Consider the following 8983-nt stretch of genomic DNA (forward strand, 5'->3'; position numbering starts at 1 on the left):
CTCAATCTTACTGCGGTTTTATCTTATTTCCTAAAAAATAAAGTGTCCAATCTTTCCCATAAATGGATACTAACAATGTAACACTACATAGTTAATTACACCGAATAAGCTAAGTTTAACCTAATCCATAATTAACGTAAATTAGTAATAAATATGATCCAAATTCTGGTGATGATACTGAGTTTGAATTAATATAATGTGTTAAGAAGGCCACTGAAAATAACAAACTTGGTTTGACTTGTTGGGTTATTAAACGATAATTTCTAAATAACACACTAATAGAACCATCGTAAAAAAATAACTGAAGTACGAAACCCTAAATAAGAACTTATTAAATAAGAAATTATTATTAAAATATTATTATTAAGGCAAAATTCTCCATACATGGTGCTGACTTGGACTGTGTAGTAAACACTGTGAAAGTTTGTGAGTCAGTGTACAACTTGGTGAGTTAAGTCATTATAATTTAAGTTGTTTGAAGTTCTCTCTTGTTAGTTGAATATATGGGTTAACTTGAGGTGTTGCAGCGGGCATAATAAGCCATATGGAGTGGAATATCCATCAATATATTGCTAAGGTGCTCAGCTGCACCCGGCATTAAGGATAATTGATGCTATTATTGTCAATCTCTATGTATATACTGTTTGCTATGGTTATATTTGTAGGTTATATTATTACTAATCTCTCTCTGTACCTACCCTGGGTCTAATGTGAACTAATATAACTTCATGTCTAAAAACTCGTCTCTACAAAATATTTAACACTTTAAATTTTGAACTGGTTAATGATCTGACTATTTTAGCGCTTTCCCTGACTAATATTAGTAATAATGGTGATAGGAATGGTAATAATAATATTTAAATCAGTATGATATTAGGGTGTAGATAGATAAGTAAGCTAGTTAGCTTGTATCAACATTTTGTACATAAGTTTAAATTTTATAATTGTTCTTGTGTAGTAATCTTATATATACATTCATCAGATGCTTATCTGCATATATTTAAGGACCTTGTTGTCTTTAGTTGGGCTTAAGTTTGCCTGAAATGCGCCGCGTAACTATGGACTTTCTGCCTGAACGTTGTATTATGTGGAAATCAACTTTGACTTTCATTAAGCACATTGACAGCATTGACATACCGTAGCTCGATGGCTAGCACACTCAGCTCACACATTAAGGTCCGTGGTTCGATCTCCGGTATGGGTAGAAATACAAGGACGTGTTTTTTTAAGGCACCTGCTATCCACGTTCACCTAGCAGTAAAATAGGTACCTGGGTGTTAGTCGACTGGTATGGGTCACATCCACAGGACTTTCTATATAGTAGTATGTCATTGATGTCATCTAGGCCTGTATACTTCGTACATGTACACTAGAACCTCTTTATCCACAGATTTGGTTTCTGTGGTTTCGTTTATCCTCAATTTACCATGACGCGAAAATAACCTTTAATTTTGTTTAATAATGACATCAAAACACCAAAGTAGTGATGGTGGTAGTTCTTCAAAGCCTAAGAAGCAGTGAAGTGCTTCCCATCAGTGGAAAAGTGATAATTCTAAACTTATTGTGCATAATTTATCAATTAAACTTTATCATAGGTAGGTATGTACATAAATGAAAAATGACTTGTATGTAGAGTTTTCTACTGTCCATGGTTTCGGGTATAAACAATAGGTCTTGGAATTTATCCCCTACTGATACGAGGGGGACTACTGTACTTGTAGAAATAAAGATGAATGATTATTATTATTATTATTATTATTATTATTATTATTATTATTATTATTATTATTATTATTATTATTATTATTATTATTATTATTATTATTATTATTATTATTATTATTATTATTATTATTATTATTATTATTATTATTACTACTACTACTACTACTACTACTACTACTACTACTACTACTACTACTACTACTACTACTACTACTACTACTACTACTACTACTACTACTACTACTACTACTACTACTACTACTACTACTACTACTACTACTACTACTACTACTACTACTACTACTACTACTACTACTACTACTACTACTACTACTACTACTACTACTACTACTACTACTACTACTACTACTACTACTACTACTACTACTACTACTACTACTACTACTACTACTACTACTACTACTACTACTACTACTACTACTACTACTACTACTACTACTACTACTACTACTACTACTACTACTACTACTACTACTACTACTACTACTACTACTACTACTACTACTACTACTACTACTACTACTACTACTACTACTACTACTACTACTACTACTACTACTACTACTACTACTACTACTACTACTACTACTACTACTACTACTACTACTACTACTACTGCTGCTGCTGCTGCTACTTTATAGAAGCCCCTGGTTTTGCAAAGCAATTTGGGAAGTCTTAAAATAATCTTGTAACTACTTATAACTACTACTGTACTGTCATTTACTTATAACTACTACTGTACTGTCATTTATTGCAGTCACTTTGTTAGGTTTTTTAGTGAAACAATTTACTGTGACATTTGTGGTGGTTATTACGAATGTTGGTCAAATACAAACTACTGCTATAAATTTCAGTATTACTTTACAGGACATACAATAAACTGAAGGCCCATAGCATGCATAACATCTCGGGCAGCACTCATTCTCATTCCATACTATTAAAATTTATTCAGTTACATGTAATTCAAAATATAAATCACAATAAGAAGATATAATTGCCAAGTTTAGCAGATTGAGTGATACTAGTTACTTGAATGAATGCAAAATAGGATGAGATAGTACATGCCTATCTAGTAATATATAATAGTTGAAGAAAAGCTGGAATGAGAAGAACAGGGACAGACTTGGATGATAACATAGGGTTTCAGGATTTGTCTGACAGAGATTTTTGTGTCTTGTATTATACCTATGAGTGCCATTGCAGCTGTCAAGAAAGTGTTTCAGAACAGGGTTAATATTAAAACTGATTATCTTGTTATATTTTATTTTTTTTTATTAGCACACTGGCCAATTCCCACCAAGGCAGGGTGGCCCGAAAAAGAAACACTTTCACCGTCATTCACTTCATCACTGTCTTGCCAGAAGGGTGCTTTACATGACAGTTTTTAAAGTGCAACATTAACACCCCTCCTTCAGAGTGCAGGCACTGTACTTCCCATCTCCAGGACTCAAGTCTGGCCTGCCGGTTTCCCTGAATCCCTTCATAAATGTTACTTTGCTTACACTCCAACAGCACATCAAGTATTAAAAACCATTTGTCTCCATTCACTCCTATCAAACACGCTCACGCATGCCCGCTAGAAGTCCAAGCCCCTCGCACACAAAACCTCCTTTACCCCCTCCCTCCAACCTTTCCTAGGCCGACCCCTACACCACCTTCCTTCCACTACAGACTGATGCACTCTTGAAGTCATTCTGTTTCGCTCCATTCTCTCTACATGTCCGAACCACCTCAACAACCCTTCCTTAGTCCTCTGGACGACAGTTTTGGCAATCCTGCACCTCCTCCTAACTTCCAAACTATGAATTCTTTGCATTATATTCACACCACACATTGCCCGCAGACATGACAACTCCACTGCCTCCAGCCTTCTCGCTGCAACATTCATCACCCATGCTTCACACCCATATAAGAGCGTTGGTAAAACTATACTCTCGTACATTCCCCTCTTTGCCTCCAAGGACAAAGTTCTTTATCTCCACAGACTCATAAGTGCACCGCTCACCTTTTTCCCCTCATCAATTCTGTGATTCACCCCATCTTTCATAGACCTATCCGCTGACACGTCCACTCCAAAATATCTGAATACATTCACCTCCTCCATACTCTCTCCCTCCAATCTGAGGGATATACAGTGGACCCCCACATAGCAACCTTAATCCGTGCAAGAGGGCTGGCTGTTATGCGAAATGTTCGCTATGTGAATGAATTTTCCCCATAAGAAATAATGGAAATAAAATTAATCCGTGCAAGACACCCAAAAGTATGAAAAAAAATTTTTTTTACCACAAAAAAATGTTAATTTTAGTACACACAAACTGAAAAAGGCATGCACAATTACATGACACTTACTTTTATTGAAGATCTGGTGATGATTGATGGGATGGGAGGAGGGGAGAGAGAGTGTTAGTGTTTAGAAGGGGAATCCCCTTCCATTAAGACTTGAGGAGGCAAGTCCTTTTCTGGGGTTACTTCCCTTCTTCTTTTAATGCCACTAGGACCAGCTTCAGAGTCACTGGACTTCTTTCGGTACCACGCCCACTGTTTGACAGCACACAAATTACCCCGAGGACATTTCCTGCTCGAACGCCTGAAAGCTTCAGAGCGGATATAGTCATCAAAGGTTTGATCTGTATCACCAGCATTAACACATCAACAAAGTGCTCTCCACCATATTTGTCTGGGAGTGCCTGAGTATCGGTTCTAAGTACCTTCTTCCAGCAACAGCTCGTTTCATCACAACAAACATTGTTCAGGTTTCCAAGTCTGGGCTATACCTTGACTATATTTTAGTCGCTTTAGGTCTGGACCGGCAGTCTACTACGCCTTTTATCACAGTGGGATGCAAGATACCATTTAAATTCAAACTACCATCATCATCACTAGTTATTTTACCAACCTTCATGCAATTCTGCCTTTTCACATATGACGCTGAGACGCTATCTCGTTGCTGCTTTTTCATTTATCCACACTCACAAGAGTCTTCTCAACATCTTCCATCACTTCAAGTATTTGTAAAATGCTGTTAATACAGTGTTTTTAGTGATTTTATCTGCAAAATAAGTGACCATGGGCCCCAAGAAAGCTTCTAGTGCCAACCCTACAGCAATAAGGGTGAGAATTACTATAGAGATGAAGAAAGAGATCATTGATAAGTATGAAAGTGGAGTGCGTGTCTCCGAGCTGGCCAGGTTGTATAATAAACCCCAATCAACCATCGCTACTATTGTGGGCAACAAAACGGCAATCAAGGAAGCTGTTCTTTCCAAAGGTTCAACTGTGTTTTCGAAACAGAGATCGCAAGTGATGGAAGATGTTGAGAGACTCTTATTGGTATGGATAAATGAAAAACAGATAGCAGGAGATAGCATCTCTCAAGTGATCATAAGTGAAAAGGCTAGGAAGTTGCATGAGAATTTAATTAAAAAAATGCCTGCAACTAGTGATGATGTGAGTGAACTTAAGGCCAGCAAAGGTTGGTTTGAGAGATTTAAGAAGCGTAGTGGCATACATAGTGTGATAAGGCATGGTGAGGCTGCCAGTTCGGACCACAAAGCAGCTGAAAAATATGTGCAGTAATTCAAGGAGTACATAGACAGTGAAGGACTGAAACCTGAACAAGTGTTCAATTGTGATGAAACAGGCCTGTTTTGGAAGAAAATGCCAAGCAGGACCTACATTACTCAGAAGGAAAAGGCACTCCCAGGACATAAGCCTTTGAAAGACAGGCTTACTCTGTTGATGTGTTCCAATGCTAGTGGTGATTGCAAAGTGAAGCCTTTATTAGTGTATCACTCAGAAACTCCCAGAACGTTCAGGCAAAAGAATATCCTCAAGGCTAATTTGTGTGTGCTGTGGAGGGCAAACAGTAAGGCATGGGTCACTAGGGAATTTTTCTATGACTGGTTACACCATGCATTTGCCCTCAATGTGAAAGATTACCTAACTGAAAAGAAATTAGACCTTAAGTGCCTCCTGGTGTTAGACAATGCCCCTGGTCATCCTACAGACGTGGCAGAGTGACTTTATGGGGACATGAGGTTCATTAAGGTGAAGTTTTTGCCTCCTAATACCACTCCTCTCCTGCAGCCCATGGACCAGCAGGTTATTGCAAACTTCAAAAAACTGTACACAAAAGCTCTGTTTGAAAGGTGCTTTGTAGTGACCTCAGAAACTCAACTGACTCTAAGAGAGTTTTGGAGAGAGCACTTTAATATCCTCAATTGTGTAAACCTTATAGGTAAGGCTTGGGAGGGAGTGACTAAGAGGACCTTGAACTCTGCTTGGAAGAAACTGTGGCCAGAATGTGTAGACGAAAGGGATTTTGAAGGGTTTCAGGCTAACCCTGAGAGGAGTATGCCAGTTGAGGAATCCATTGTGGCATTGGGAAAGTCCTTGGGGTTGGAGGTTAGTGGGGATGATGTGGAAGAGTTGGTGGAGGAGGACAATGAAGAACTAACCACTGATGAGCTGCTAGATCAACTTCAACAGCAAGAGGCCAGACCTGAGGAAACTGGTTCGGAGGAGGGGAGAGAGAAATTGAAGAAGTTGCCTACTACAAAGATTAAGGAAATCTGTGCAATGTGGCTGAAAGTGCAAACCTTTATGGATGAAAATCACCCTCACACAGCTATTGCAAGCCATGCTGGTGACTATTACACTGACAATGTTGTGAAACACTTTAGGGAAGTCATAAAGGAATGAGAGGTACAGGCCACTATGGACAGATATGTTGTGCGACAGAAGTCCAGTGACTCTGAAGCTGGTCCTAGTGGCATTAAAAGAAGAAGGGAAGTAACCCCAGGAAAGGACTTGACACCTCAAGTCTTAATGGAAGGGGGATTCCCCTTCTAAACACTAAGACTCTCTCCTCCTCCCATCCCATCAATCATCACCAGATCTTCAATAAAGGTAAGTGTCATGTAATTGTGCATGCCTTTTTCAGTTTGTGTGTATTAAAATTAATATTTCATGTGGTAAAATTTTTTTTTTTCATACTTTGGGGTGTCTTGCACGGGTTAATTTGATTTCCATTATTTCTTATGGGGAAAATTCATTCGCATAACGATAATTTCGCATAACAATGAGCTCTCAGGAACGGATTAATATCGTTATGCGGAGGTCCACTGTATATATATATATATATATATATATATATATATACAGTGGACCCCCGGTTAACGATTTTAATCCGTGCAAGAGGGCTCATCGTTATGCGAAATAATCGTTATGCGAATTAATTTTCCCCATAAGAAATAATGGAAATAAAATTAATCCGTGCAAGACGCCCAAAAGTATGAAAAAAAATTTTTTTTACCACATGAAATGTTAATTTTAATACACACAAACTGAAAAAGGCATGCACAATTACATGACACTTACTTTTATTGAAGATCTGGTGATGATTGATGGGATGGGAGGAGGGGAGAGCATTATCTTCTTACTGTTTAGAAGGGGAATCCCCTTCCATTAGGACTTGAGGTAGCAAGTCCTTTTCTGGGGTTACTTCCCTTCTTCTTTTAATGCCACTAGGACCAGCTTCAGAGTCACTGGACCTCTGTCGCACAACAAATCTGTCCATAGAGCTCTGTACCTCCCGTTTCTTCAAGACTTTCCTAAAATGGGCCATAACATTGTCATTGAAATAGTCACAAGCACGGCTTGCAACAGCTGTGTCAGGGTGATTTTCATCTATAAAGGTTTGCAGTTCAAACCACTCTGCACACATTTCCTTAATCTTTGAAGTAGGCACAATGGATTCCACAACTGGCATAGGCTTCTCAGGGTTAGCCCCAAACCCTTCAAAATCTTTCTTAATTTCCATACTAATTCTCACCCTTTTTACCACAGGGTTGGCACTAGAAGCTTTCTTGGGGCCCATGGTCACTTATTTTCCAGAAACACCACCGAAAACACTGTAATAATACGAAATATTCCGAGTGTATGCTTGGATGTTACCGCGGAGGCTGGCTGGTAAACAATGGGACGGCCGGCACATGTGAGGGCACATTGGACGCGTCTCGGACGAAAATCGGTATGCGGGTTTTTAATCGGTATGCGGGGCAAAAATTTTGCGATAAAAGTAATCGTTATGCGGAAAAATCGCTATGCGATGCCATCGTTATGCGGGGGTCCACTGTATATATATATATATATATATATTTATTTATTATCACACTGGCCGATTCCCACCAAGGCAGGGTGGCCCGAAAAAGAAAAACCTTCACCATCATTCACTCCATCACTGTCTTGCCAGAAGGGTGCTTTACACTACAGTTTTTAAACTGCAACATTAACACCCCTCCTTCAGAGTGCAGGCACTGTACTTCCCATCTCCAGGACTCAAGTGGACCCCCGCATAACGATGGCATCGCATAGCGATTTTTCCGCATAACGATTACTTTTATCGCAAAATTTTTGCCCCGCATACCGATTAAAAACCCGCATACCGATTTTCGTCCGAGACGCGTCCAATGTGCCCTCAGCCAGCCTCACATGTGCCGCTCCGTCCCATTGTTTACCAGCCAGCCTCCGCGGTAACATCCAAGCATACACTCGGAATATTTCGTATTATTACAGTATTTTCGGTGCTGTTTCTGGAAAATAAGTGACCATGGGCCCCAAGAAAGCTTCTAGTGCCAACCCTACACCTCAAAGGGTAAGAATTACTATAGAGATGAAGAAAGAGATAATTGATAAGTATGAAAGTGGAGTGCGTATAGCCGACCTAGTCAAGCTGTACAAGAAACCCCAATCAACCATCGCTACTATTGTGGGCACCAGAAAGACAATCAAGGAAGCTGTTCTTGCCAAAGGTTCAACTGTGTTTTCGAAACAAAGATCGCAATTGATGGAAGATGTTGAGAGACTCTTATTGGTGTGGATAAATGAAAAACAGATAGCAGGAGATAGCGTCTCTCAAGCGATCATATGTGAAAAGGCTAGGAAGTTGCATGACGATTTAATTAAAAAAATGCCTGCAACTAGTGATGATGTGAGTGAATTTAAGGCCAGCAAAGGTTGGTTTGAGAGATTTAAGAAGCGTAGTGGCATCCATAGTGTGATAAGGCATGGTGAGGCTGCCAGTTCGGACCACAAAGCGGCTGAAAAATATGTGCAGGAATTCAAGGAGTACATAGAAACTGAAGGACTGAAACCTGAACAAGTGTTTAATTGTGATGAAACAGGCCTGTTCTGGAAGAAAATGCCAAGCAGGACCTACATTACTCAGGAGGAA

The 8983-nt window shown here is 39.2% G+C and overlaps 1 protein-coding gene across 2 annotated transcripts in view; it reads left to right on the plus strand.

The window, feature by feature from the left end:
• The first annotated feature begins 361 nt into the window (after nucleotides 1-361).
• LOC128686259 (thiamine pyrophosphokinase 1) overlaps nucleotides 362-8983 on the plus strand; it is a 60572-nt gene continuing 51950 nt past the window's right edge. Inside the window, exon 1 of one of the 2 annotated variants that reach the window (XM_070085795.1) lies at nucleotides 362-446. The gene's annotated coding sequence lies outside the window, so the exon portion shown is untranslated. The remainder of the gene's footprint in view (nucleotides 447-8983) is intronic. The other variant, XM_070085793.1, reaches the window with a different exon arrangement.

This window comes from Cherax quadricarinatus, chromosome 17, assembly GCF_038502225.1.
Source record: "Cherax quadricarinatus isolate ZL_2023a chromosome 17, ASM3850222v1, whole genome shotgun sequence".
Taxonomy (NCBI): Eukaryota; Metazoa; Arthropoda; class Malacostraca; order Decapoda; family Parastacidae; genus Cherax; species Cherax quadricarinatus.